Raw genomic sequence first — 14,464 nt, 5'->3', positions numbered from 1 at the left:
ATTGGCCCGTGAGATGGTGGTCCAGGCCCACAAAAGGAATGGACACTTCGGAATGGACAAGACTTTTCGGTGGGTTCAACAGTCCATCTATTGTCCGGGGCTCCGCAAGCTGGTTGAAGACGTCTGCCAGACCTGTCGCACCTGTGAACTACACAAGTCCTCTGAGCAGCGTGCACCTGTTCAGACAATTAAAACATCCAGACCCCTTGAGCTGTTGATGGTGGATTATCTGCTGGTTGGGACGGCGAGCAGTGGCTATCAGTATTGTTTAGTCATGGTGGATCACTTCACAAAATTCGCTGTCGCTGTCGCTACCAAAGACCAGACGGCTGAATCGGCTGCTCGGGCCATCTGTCGACAGTTCATCCATGTCTACGGGTGCCCGGAGAGGTTGCACTCCGACCAGGGGGCTTGTTTCGAGGGCCGAGTCATCGAAGAGCTGCACCAGATGTATGGGATCCAGAAGTCGAGGACCACTCCTTATCACCCACAAGGGAACGGTGCATGTGAACGCTTCAACCGGACCCTACTCCAGCTGATCCGCACCTTGGCCGATGATAAGAAAGACCAATGGCCTCAATTCCTTCCTGATTTAGTATGGGCCTATAACAACCAGGTCCACTCTGTGACTGGTTACACTCCACACACCCTTCTCTTTGGTCGCCCCGGAAAAGGGGTCCATGACCTGAACCTATTTCGCCCTGGAGTTGACGTCTGCCATAACTACCCCTCCTGGCTAAATGCTCACCGACAGAAGATGGAGACGGTACACCGACTGGTGAGCAAACAAATCCGGGGCCAGATACATGCTGATCCACTCCCCGTGCAAGAGCAACCCTTGAAGTTGGGACAGCCAGTCCTGCTCCGTATCAAGAAGCCCCAAGGGAAACTTCGAGCCAAGTGGGAGACTGAGGTTTACCGGGTAATCGAACGCCCCTACCCCAACGGGCATGTATACCGAGTGCGGGGTGAAGACAATCACAGCATCCGCACTGTGCACCGAAATATGTTGCGGCCCTGCCGATCCCAGCCTGACTCCCCTACCGCAGTACCCGGAGGGGATGACACTACCAACACGACTGACGACACGGACGTTTCCCGGCACAGTTATCACCTTGACTCTGAGATCAGTGACCTCCCTACACAACCCAGTTCTTTCCCCGGGGTGCTGACTGGAGTGGGGCGTAGAGACAGTGACAGGGAGGGGAACAACCGACCCTTGAGGCGCACTGACCGCACCACTGCTGGGATCCCGCCCGGGCGGTCTTACAGGGACCAGTACGTATGGCCCACTTCTCAACCAACCCCTGTAACGTCTGCAGTCATCGCTGCCTGGGAACCGACGGTAGTTGACAGGGACTGCCAACCTTTAAGTGGGGGGGTATGTAATGGGGTCAACAAGTCCGACTGTATCCCTTCTGTAGAAATGGCTTTGAATACTGTTCCAGCAATTGCCCACAAGGGGGCAGCGTCGTACTGTACAACGACAAACACAGAGCTGGGAAATTCCCCTCAGGAGCTGGTGTGTGAAAAACCAGAAGAGAAGACGCGGGAAAGTGGTGTTCAGCTCCGGAGCTCAGTGAGGAGAGTCCTGCGTGTGGTCTCCCTGAAGAGAGGGCTCGTTTTGCCGCAAAAGTCAGGAAGAAATCACCCGGTGAAAGCAGTTTCTGTCACTCCCAGTCTGCAGAACTTTGTTTTCCTCAGGGAGTTAACCGGACTACCGAGCACCGCCATCTGAGTGTAATTGCAGGGACTGTGACCTGCCTTCTTCTGCCCGGCGTGCTCCGGGACCAAAAGACTACTTATAATCCGTCACCAGCTGGGGAAGATAAAAGAAAAGAAAAGACCGAGGAGCTTCATCTCTCCAGCGCTGCACCGGGACCCATCACCGCGAGACCCCAGGCCTGCGACGTGGGAGCGACATCTTCTTTCGGGATAGACTGGTACGTGTTTGTAGGGAAAGTTAGGGAAAGTTGCCGCCATTTTTTTGTTGTTGTTTTTTTTCTTGCTGCATACCCGGAAGGAGTGAAAGTCCAGGGGCTTCCTATACCCATGTGTGCAGATAGCTCAGTTGATTGTATTATAAACATGTTTCCTAGTAAAGAAATGTTACTACCGGTAAAATCTGAGTATGGGGATTTTGTTGGAATAGAGCATACACACACACCCGCGGCCCTCCCATCGGTCGCTTCATTTGCGCCTGCGTTCAAAGGTTTGCTGAATGGATAACTGAACGCTGCGCTGGGACAAGGACGTGCTTGATGATGGTGTTCTTTCTGCGTAGGCAACTGCAGGTGCAGGAGTGGAGGAGGCTTGTTCGCAGGCAGCATGGACAGAGGATTGGCTCGCATGCACAACCAGCGAAGACGTAGCAGTGACATCAGCAAGCACTGCTCCTCGACTCTGTTGTACTTCCCACAAAGTCGGGTGCTTGGCTGACATGTGCCTGATCATGCTGGTGGTGGTCAGGCTGCTAGTTTTGGTACCCCTGCTGATGCTGGCACGGCAGGTGTTGCAAATGGCCTTTTTTGAATCATCTGGATCCAACTTAAAAAACTGCCAGACTCGGGAAGACCTAACATTTGTACAGGCACCTTGTGTCGTCGTGTTGTTCCGGGGAACGGTTGCCTGACTTCTGCCTGGGGCCACCACCCTGCTTCTTACTGCCTGTTGTGATGCTACGCCTCCCTCCCCCTGTGCACTGCTGTCCTCGCTCTGCATATCCTCCTGCCAGGTTGGGTCAGTTACTGGATCATCCACCACATCGTCTTCCTCTTCCGCACCCTGCTCCTCCTCCTGACTTCCTGACAATTGTGTCTCATCATCGTCCACCACTTGTTGGGACACGTTGCCAACTTCGTGAGAACGTGGCTGCTCAAATATTTGGCTATCTGTACAGACGATCTCCTCATGACCCACTTCAATATGAGCTGGCGAGAGGCCAGAATGTGTGAATGGAAACGTGAACAGCTCTTCCGAGTGTCCAAGTGTGGGATCATTAATGTCCGAGGAGGACGTGTACTCAGCCTGGTGGTAGGAAGGAGGATCAGGTTCAGAAATGTGCGGTGCAGTATCACGGCTACTGACACTTGACAGTGTGGAAGACAGAGTGTTTGTGGTGGTGCCAATCTGACTGGAAGCATTATCTGCTATCCAACTAACAACCTGTTGACACTGGTCTTGGTTCAAGAGCGGTGTACTGCTGCGGTCCCCAAGAATTTGGGACAGGACGTGCGAGCGACTAGATGTGGCCCTTTGTTGTGGCGAAATTAGAGCTTGCCCACGACCTCGGCCTCTGCCTGCACCACCATCACGTCCACTTCCTTGTTCCTTGCCAATGCCCTTGCGCATTTTGCAATGCTGTGCACTGCTGACGTGTATATTCACTACTTGTGCGTTATATCAAAGTTTGTGGAAATTGCACACAAGTGCACCTGTACGCTGCCACCAACAGGCACACACGTGCGGTTTTAAAAACCAAGCACGGACGCAATAAGAACCTAACAGGTTTTTTTGGGGAGCGACAATTACAGACAAGTCAGACACTATCTGGACTGTTTTACACTGTGTACACCAGCCCCAGATATGATGAAGGCTGGTATACGGTCACCACTACCCTGCCTGCCTGCCTGCCTGTATACTGGTACAATAGTCCTGACAAGGACTCTTTTGGTCACTAGCCTGTATTCAGACCTGGCTATACCCTGCCTGTATATAGCAACAATTGTCCTGAGAAGGACTCTGCTACTGTACTCCGACCTGGCTATACCCTGCCTGCCTGTATACAACTAGAATAGTCCTGAGAAGGACTTTTGGTCACACTGTTTGCAGCCCTGCAACTGAAAAAGCTATAAAGGGCCGCAAAGCTTTCCCTGAATCAGCGACACTCTCCCTGCACTGACAGTCTGGATAGCTGTGAGCAGAGCACAGCGCGCCGGCCGATATAAAGGCTCGGTCACGCTGTGCAGGCCGGCCAATCACTGCAATTCCACAACTAACAGGGCTGTGGCATTGCAGTGGTCTGCCAGCCAATCCCTGCATGAGGGCTGGCTCTCAAAAGAGCGCCAACATGCAGAAATGAAGACCACGAGTACAGCACGAGTATCGCGAGATTACTCGGTCCCCGCCGAGCAGCCCGAGTACAGCGATACTCGTGCGAGTACCGAGTAGTGACAAGCATGCTCGCTCATCACTACTTGACTATAAATTTGATAACACCTTTGTACTACAGCTGGTGTTAATATACTGATTTCTGAACACAAAAAAACACTTTAAGAAACTTGTCTTCAGTCTGAATATTTATCAAGCCCCATTCATTGTCTATAGGAGTAATGCAGGTTAAAGTTTGTTAGAGGTAAGTTATATTTTTTTAATGTCAGAAATGTTGTGGCAGGTGTGCAACTTTATAACACACTAAATAGTTCAAATGAAGGTGAAGCAAATTGGCTTGCGCAACTGTTCTAAGCCAGGTGGTAAAATATGTCATTAAGGATTTCACCAAGTAAAAAGAATTGTAAATCTAAGGAAGAATTACATTGGTCTAAGTTATTAAAAATATGTCCCAGATTCTTCTCAAGTAGATATGTTGCAAGAAATGTTAGTCATTCTTAGCTTTTAGCAAACATGCATACCTTTCTTTCTTCCTAAAGGAATTATAACCAGTCAGACCTTTATAAAGGTGGTAACATATTTTATTAATTAGTATTTCAAACCTACTTATGTAAAGCTTAGTAAAAAAGAAGGTTTTCTAAAGTTATCTTGAAACTGATCTTTCATTACAGTATAATGTCCTATGTATGGGGGCAGGTTCACAATCCTATAAGATAAAAGAACTGTAAAACATATTGTGCTATCTTCTAATGGGAGACATCATGGTTTATGAGACAAGTATATATATGAGGAAAATACCTCCTGCCCTCCTCACTGGGAAAAAAAGAGAAATGTGTAGGAGCGCTCCCATCATAAATGCAAAAAGTGAAGTGTATCAGCTGACCACCATATCTAGGAAATGTTCATGTGTTCCAAAGTAGATGGAAGGATCTTCATGGCCGGTGTCCACAAAATCTCACAGGATACGAAAAAGAAAGATGTATGATCCAGCTTCAAAATTGTTAAAAAATTGTTTCTGTATTGAAACATGAAATGGGAGGGGGGAGGAATCCAATGCCATGCATGTATATATTCCTTAGATTACTCAATCACATTGTACCTATGAATAAGGGCAAGTGTGTCCAAAATGCATAAGGTTGGCTGTCAATGATTTTTTTCATGGAGTTTTGCACTTTTAAATTGATCACCTTTTACTGTTTCAGCAATCAAGAATATTTTAACTATTTAGGTGATGGATCACACTATTTTATTATTATTAATATTTATATAAAGAGCACCATTGATTCCATGGTGCTGTACATGAGAAGGGGGTTACATAGAGAATACATATACAAATTACCATAGACAGACTAGTACAGAGGCAAGAGGACCTTACCCTTGCGGGCTTACATTCTATAGGATTTTGGAGAGGAGACAGTAGGTGGGGTGTAGGTTGGGCGGCAGCTCCGCACGGTGGTGAGGCAGTGGGGTCATCGAGGATTATAGACATTTCTGAACAGATGAGTTTTCAAGTTCCGTTTGAAGCTTGCAATTGTAGTAGTCTGACATGTTGAGGCAGTGAGTTCCAGAAGACTGGGGATGCTCGGGAGAAGTCTTGGAGGCGGTTGCATGAGGAGAAAATGAGAGAGGAGGAGAGAAGGAGATCTTGGGAGGACCGGAGATTACGTTTTAGAGTGTAGTGAGAGATTAGTTCAGAAATATACGGAGGAGACATTATGGCTGGCTTTGTAGGTCAGTGTTAGTAGTTTGAATTGGATGCGATGGAAGATTGGGAGACAATGGAGGGATTTGCAGAGAGGAGAAGTGGGGTGGTATCGAGGAGAGAGGTTGATCATTCAGGCAGCAGAATTAAGGATAGACTGGAGAGCGTGATAGCAGGGAGGCCAGAGAGGAGGATGTTGCAGTAGTCGAGGTGGGAGATTCTGAGAGCATGCACTACTTCCTTTCTACTTTCCTTTAGGCCTGCGCCACACATCCGTGCCTCCGGCACGTGTTTGTCATTTTTTACACGTACCGGCGGCACGGAGACATGTACAGCAATGCTACCCTATGGTAGCAGGCACACACACGTAAAACCACACGGAACGTGTGTCCGTGTGCGTTTGTACGTGTGTGCGATTTTCAAAGCGCTGACATGTCAGTGTTTTCTCCGGCAGCACGGGTGTTACACGGCCCGCACCCGTACCACACGGGTGTAGTGTGGATGCGGTCCCGTGTGACACGCGCCGGAGTAAACACACATGTCAGGGAAAAAAATAAAAAACATTAACTCACCTTCTCCAGCCCTCCTGTCTCTTCCGCTGCTGCCTCTTGCTGCCGACCGCCGCTCATTATTCTCATTGAATATTCACTTCACTGCCTGGCAGCAGCAGCAGCGGGGAGTCAGGAGGGCTGGAGACCGAGGATCAGCACCACGGACAGCAGCGCGGACATCAGGAAGGACCAGGTGAGTATAATAATTACCGGTTCTACGTGTGCTATCGCGGATAGCACACGTAGAACACACGTGTCACGCACGTACCAGAGACACGTACTTACCTGCACGCAACACGCAGGGGAAATACGTGTCTCTCGGCACGTGCGTGAAATTCACGTGAGTGTGGCAGAGGCCTTATCTTGTGAGATTTCATGGATACCGGCCATGAATGTCCTTGCATGTACTTTGGAAAACATGGACAATTCACAAATATGGTTGCTAGCTGGTACACTGTTTGTTTCACTTTTTGCTTATTTTACATACAGGTTTGATGTTGTGCAATCAAATAATTTCCACTTGCTTAGTGCTCTGAGAAAGTATTTTGATTGACATATTTGTAAACATATAAAAAGTGAACATATAAAAAGTCCAAACTTCTCCTATGCATGGATCTCACATTGTGCTCTCAACCTATTTCCAATGAATGCAGACTTAGAAAAGCAGCATCTCTTTTCACGCATAATAATCAGGAGCCAACCATAATCTCACATCGTAAAACATGTTGGGATTCTACTACCTTACAAAACACATTGATTATAATATGATCCCGATGTTGCCGATGTTCGATTTTGTTCATGAAGTTTTTCACTTTTCAATGGATCAGTTTTTAATGTTAAAATAAGGCAGGTATATTTTAACTATTTAGGTACTGGAGTACACTACCCCATCAGAAATGCACCATACTCAAACTATATACCCTTTCCATTCTTTACTTGTTCTTTTTAGTCAAAATGTACAATAGTTTTTATGCCACATAAAGGAGAGTGGGCTTGTTTCCATATTATGCATCCCTTTAATGGGTAGTCTAATGAAAGACCTACACATTAACAGCAAAAGTGCAAAAGAAAAATGTTTTTCAAGCTCATTAGTTCTGCAGTTGCAAGTATGGAGTAATCAGGATTCCAGTTCAATCCTGGTAGTGCCTAGAAGACTTGAAGATAAGCGAGTTGAAAATAGACAGCCAATAATGTGAAGTAAAATCCTATAGCACATACAAATTCAACCCTTTGGCCCCAATTTATGATGCTGTTTATACCAGTTTTCTGAGTATAAACACCTTCAAATGTCACTATATTTTTACACAAATCGGAAGTTGCACAAAATGTTGTTGTCGCGGACGGGTGCCGCCTCTGCTGCGGCAACTGGGGCTACTCGAGTGGCGCTCGGATCCGGGATCGTGTCCTGGGCTCAAGTGGTGACCGAACCCGGGGCTCGTGCAACTGCCCGTTCTTGCACACAGTGAAAAAAGGAGGTATTTACAGGTGAGATTGTCTGTGACGCCACCTGTGGGTTGCGGTGATGGGATGGTGACTAGAGTTGAGCGCGGTTCGTGGTTCGTGGTTCTCCAGTTCTAGGCTCGAGTGATTTTGGGGCATGTTCTAGATCGAACTAGAACTCGAGCTTTTTGCAAAAGCTCGATAGTTCTAGAAACGTTCGAGAACGGTTCTAGCAGCCAAAAAACAGCTAAATCTTAGCTTGGTTTCTGCTGTAATAGTGTAAGTCACTCTGTGAATCAAACTATTATCACATTTCAGTGTATAGTGTGCGTGAACAGCGCCTTCAGATCACTGCTGTTTCTATAATGGCGATCGCCATTTTTTTTTTTTTTTTCTTGTCTTCCTTCCCTAAGCGCGCGCGTCTTGTGGGGCTGGCCAGCATGTCAGCCAATCACAGACACACACACACCTAAGTGGACTTTGAGGCAGAGAAGCAACGGCATGTGTGATAGGATCTGCATGTCACATGTCCCTGCATTATAAAACCGGACATTTTCTTCACGATCGCCATTATCTGCCTTCTGCGTCTTTGGTGTCAGACATCACTGTCGCAGTTCCGTCCTTTGTCCTATTGCCGATACAGCTGTATGCGCTGCATACACAGCGTTAGACAGCTTAGGGAGAGCACATTCTAGCAGTCCTTTTAAGGGCTCGTACCGGCAGGGTCAGAGAGCCATAGGTGACAGGTCCTGCAAACAGCAACAGCGTCTGTGTAGCCCAGGTCAGGGATTTCCTCCCTGCATTTCACCATTAGGAGGGAATAGAAAGGCAGGCTTCCATTCCTCTACCCAGAGCACCACAATCCTGCCACTGTACCCTCTTGTCCTCTGCACACTCCAACTCATTCTAAGTAAGCCATTATACTAGCAAACACTCAGTGTACCTAGTGGCATCCTATCTGTGGCTATTGGACTTTGCTATAGTCCCACTAGTGCAAAGACATTTGCAGAGCACATCTGCCTGCATTGCACACTCCAAGTTTTTTAAACTAAGCAATTTTACTAGCAAACACTCAGTGTACCTAGTGGCATCCTATACGTGGCTATTGGACTTTGCTATAGTCCCACTAGTGCAAAGACATTAGCAGAGCACATCTGCCTGCATTGCACACTCCAAGTTTTTTAAACTCAGCCATTATACTAGCAAACACTCAGTGTACCTAGTGGCATCCTATACGTGGCTATTGGACTTTGCTATAGTCCCACTAGGGCCAAGACATTTGCAGAGCGCATCTGCCTGCGTTGCACACTCCAACAAATTATAACGAAGCCATTATACTAGCAAACACTCAGTGTACCTAGTGGCATCCTATACGTGGCTATTGGACTTTGCTATAGTCCCACTAGTGCCAAGACATTTGCAGCACGTCTGCCTGCGTTGCACTATCCAACGAATTATAACTAAGCCATTATACTAGCACACACTCATTGTACCTAGTGGCATCCTATACGTGGCTATTGGACTTTGCTATAGTCCCACTAGTGCAAAGACATTAGCAGAGCACATCTGCCTGCATTGCACACTCCAAGTTTTTTAAACTCAGCCATTATACTAGCAAACACTCAGTGTACCTAGTGGCATCCTATACGTGGCTATTGGACTTTGCTATAGTCCCACTAGTGCCAAGACATTTGCAGAGCACATCTGCCTGCATTGCACACTCCAAGTTTTTTAAACTCAGCCATTATACTAGCAAACACTCAGTGTACCTAGTGGCATCCTATACGTGGCTATTGGACTTTGCTATAGTCCCACTAGTGCCAAGACATTTGCAGCACGTCTGCCTGCGTTGCACTATCCAACGAATTATAACTAAGCCATTATACTAGCACTCAGTGTACCTAGTGGCATCCTATACGTGGCTATTGGACTTTGCTATAGTCCCACTAGTGCAAAGACATTAGCAGAGCACATCTGCCTGCATTGCACACTCCAAGTTTTTTAAACTCAGCCATTATACTAGCAAACACTCAGTGTACCTAGTGGCATCCTATACGTGGCTATTGGACTTTGCTATAGTCCCACTAGGGCCAAGACATTTGCAGAGCGCATCTGCCTGCGTTGCACACTCCAACAAATTATAACGAAGCCATTATACTAGCAAACACTCAGTGTACCTAGTGGCATCCTATACGTGGCTATTGGACTTTGCTATAGTCCCACTAGTGCCAAGACATTTGCAGCACGTCTGCCTGCGTTGCACTATCCAACGAATTATAACTAAGCCATTATACTAGCACACACTCATTGTACCTAGTGGCATCCTATACGTGGCTATTGGACTTTGCTATAGTCCCACTAGTGCAAAGACATTAGCAGAGCACATCTGCCTGCATTGCACACTCCAAGTTTTTTAAACTCAGCCATTATACTAGCAAACACTCAGTGTACCTAGTGGCATCCTATACGTGGCTATTGGACTTTGCTATAGTCCCACTAGTGCCAAGACATTTGCAGAGCACATCTGCCTGCATTGCACACTCCAAGTTTTTTAAACTCAGCCATTATACTAGCAAACACTCAGTGTACCTAGTGGCATCCTATACGTGGCTATTGGACTTTGCTATAGTCCCACTAGTGCCAAGACATTTGCAGCACGTCTGCCTGCGTTGCACTATCCAACGAATTATAACTAAGCCATTATACTAGCACTCAGTGTACCTAGTGGCATCCTATACGTGGCTATTGGACTTTGCTATAGTCCCACTAGTGCAAAGACATTAGCAGAGCACATCTGCCTGCATTGCACACTCCAAGTTTTTTAAACTCAGCCATTATACTAGCAAACACTCAGTGTACCTAGTGGCATCCTATACGTGGCTATTGGACTTTGCTATAGTCCCACTAGGGCCAAGACATTTGCAGAGCGCATCTGCCTGCGTTGCACACTCCAACAAATTATAACGAAGCCATTATACTAGCAAACACTCAGTGTACCTAGTGGCATCCTATACGTGGCTATTGGACTTTGCTATAGTCCCACTAGTGCCAAGACATTTGCAGCACGTCTGCCTGCGTTGCACTATCCAACGAATTATAACTAAGCCATTATACTAGCACACACTCAGTGTACCTAGTGGCATCCTATACGTGGCTATTGGACTTTGCTATAGTCCCACTAGTGCAAAGACATTAGCAGAGCACATCTGCCTGCATTGCACACTCCAAGTTTTTTAAACTCAGCCATTATACTAGCAAACACTCAGTGTACCTAGTGGCATCCTATACGTGGCTATTGGACTTTGCTATAGTCCCACTAGTGCCAAGACATTTGCAGAGCGCATCTGCCTGCGTTGCACACTCCAACTAATTATAACGAAGCCATTATACTAGCAAACACTCAGTGTACCTAGTGGCATCCTATACGTGGCTATTGGACTTTGCTATAGTCCCACTAGTGCCAAGACATTTGCAGAGCGCATCTGCCTGCGTTGCACACTCCAACAAATTATAACGAAGCCATTATACTAGCAAACACTCAGTGTACCTAGTGGCATCCTATACGTGGCTATTGGACTTTGCTATAGTCCCACTAGTGCCAAGACATTTGCAGAGCGCATCTGCCTGCGTTGCACACTCCAACTAATTATAACGAAGCCATTATACTAGCACACACTCAGTGTACCTAGTGGCATCCTATACGTGGCTATTGGACTTTGCTATAGTCCCACTAGTGCCAAGACATTTGCAGAGCACATCTGCCTGCATTGCACACTCCAAGTTTTTTAAACTCAGCCATTATACTAGCAAACAGTCAGTGTACCTAGTGGCATCCTAAACGTGGCTATTGTACTTTTGTCAATTCACAGTATTGGAACGTTATTTGCAGCACGTCTGCCTGCATTGCACACTCTAACTTTTTTAAACTCAGCCATTATACTAGCAAACAGTCAGTGTACCTAGTGGCATCCTAAACGTGGCTATTGTACTTTTGTCAATTCACAGTATTGGAACGTTATTTGCAGCACGTCTGCCTGCATTGCACACTCTAACTTTTTTAAACTCAGCCATTATACTAGCAAACACTCACTGTACCTAGTTGTATCCTAAACGTGGCTATTGTACTTTTGTCAATTCACAGTATTGGAACGTTATTTGCAGCACGTCTGCCTGCATTGCACACTCTAACTTTTTTAAAATCAGCCATTATACTAGCAAACACTCACTGTACCTAGTTGTATCCTAAACGTGGCTATTGTACTTTTGTCAATTCACAGTATTGGAACGTTATTTGCAGCACGTCTGCCTGCATTGCACACTCTAACTTTTTTAAACTCAGCCATTATACTACCAAACAGTCAGTGTACCTAGTGGCATCCTAAACGTGGCTATTGTACTTTTGTCAATTCACAGTATTGGAACGTTATTTGCAGCACGTCTGCCTGCATTGCACACTCTAACTTTTTTAAACTCAGCCATTATACTACCAAACAGTCAGTGTACCTAGTGGCATCCTAAACGTGGCTATTGTACTTTTGTCAATTCACAGTATTGGAACGTTATTTGCAGCACGTCTGCCTGCATTGCACACTCTAACTTTTTTAAACTCAGCCATTATACTAGCAAACAGTCAGTGTACCTAGTGGCATCCTATACGTGGCTATTGTACTTTTGTCAATTCACAGTATTGGAACGTTATTTGCAGCACGTCTGCCTGCATTGCACACTCTAACTTTTTTAAACTCAGCCATTATACTAGCAAACAGTCAGTGTACCTAGTGGCATCCTAAACGTGGCTATTGTACTTTTGTCAATTCACAGTATTGGAACGTTATTTGCAGCACGTCTGCCTGCATTGCACACTCTAACTTTTTTAAACTCAGCCATTATACTAGCAAACAGTCAGTGTACCTAGTGGCATCCTAAACGTGGCTATTGTACTTTTGTCAATTCACAGTATTGGAACGTTATTTGCAGCACGTCTGCCTGCATTGCACACTCTAACTTTTTTAAACTCAGCCATTATACTACCAAACAGTCAGTGTACCTAGTGGCATCCTATACGTGGCTATTGGACTTTGCTATAGTCCCACTAGTGCCAAGACATTTGCAGAGCGCATCTGCCTGCGTTGCACACTCCAACTAATTATAACGAAGCCATTATACTAGCAAACACTCACTGTACCTAGTTGTATCCTAAACGTGGCTATTGTACTTTTGTCAATTCACAGTATTGGAACGTTATTTGCAGCACGTCTGCCTGCATTGCACACTCTAACTTTTTTAAACTCAGCCATTATACTAGCAAACAGTCAGTGTACCTAGTGGCATCCTAAACGTGGCTATTGTACTTTTGTCAATTCACAGTATTGGAACGTTATTTGCAGCACGTCTGCCTGCATTGCACACTCTAACTTTTTTAAACTCAGCCATTATACTACCAAACAGTCAGTGTACCTAGTGGCATCCTATACGTGGCTATTGGACTTTGCTATAGTCCCACTAGTGCCAAGACATTTGCAGAGCGCATCTGCCTGCGTTGCACACTCCAACTAATTATAACGAAGCCATTATACTAGCAAACACTCACTGTACCTAGTTGTATCCTAAACGTGGCTATTGTACTTTTGTCAATTCACAGTATTGGAACGTTATTTGCAGCACGTCTGCCTGCATTGCACACTCTATCTTTTTTAAACTCATCCATTATACTAGCAAACACACAGTGTACCTAGTGGCATCCTATACGTGGCTATTGGACTTTGCTATAGTCCCACTAGTGCCAAGACATTTGCAGAGCGCATCTGCCTGCGTTGCACACTCCAACAAATTATAACGAAGCCATTATACTAGCACACACTCAGTGTACCTAGTGGCATCCTATACGTGGCTATTGGACTTTGCTATAGTCCCACTAGTGCAAAGACATTTGCATAGCACGTCTGCCTGCATTGCACACTACAACTTTTTTAAACTAAGCAATTTTACTAGCAAACACTCACTGTACCTAGTTGTATCCTAAACGTGGCTATTGTACTTTTGTCAATTCACACTACTGCAAATCTATGTGCAGCACCTCTGCATGACAACCTCGTGCTCTGTTTTTAATAAGCTATAATGATAGCACAAAATACTGCCATTTTGTGGCATCATAGAACTGGCTGTTGTATTCCATTAGTGCCCCACTGGTGACAAGCTATTTCTAGCACCTCTACATCACACCCTCATGCACATTTTGCTACGCTAATGTTATAGCAAACTCATGGAATTCATTGCTGCATTTCATAATTCGGAGGGATAGAAAGTCAGGCTTCCTTTAGCTTTTCCTTCTGTTCATAGACAGCATCTCCAAGACAAATTTCCCCTCCACGTCTAAGTGTGGAGAGGCAGCTAGTGCGCATGCGTGTGCCGATGTACCCCAGCTGCAGCATAATTACAGTGTTTCGCCTAGTGAGTATGCTCAGCCTGACTGTGCCATTCCTGACGCTAAGTTTTCATTTCGGGATACAGCGCATGCTCCCACACTAAGTGTGAAAAGCCTCTTTGCACAGGTGCTTGCATTCCGTGCCGGGTCTAAGTCCTGTTTTGGGCATAGACACCATGCTAAAGCTGATAGTCTTTTTTCAGAGACTGTATTTCATGCTACTGAGCATGCTCAGGC

The sequence above is a fragment of the Anomaloglossus baeobatrachus genome, chromosome 4 (assembly GCF_048569485.1).
Source record: "Anomaloglossus baeobatrachus isolate aAnoBae1 chromosome 4, aAnoBae1.hap1, whole genome shotgun sequence".
In the NCBI taxonomy this organism is placed as follows: Eukaryota; Metazoa; Chordata; class Amphibia; order Anura; family Aromobatidae; genus Anomaloglossus; species Anomaloglossus baeobatrachus.
Note: the sequence above shows the minus strand (reverse complement) of the source record.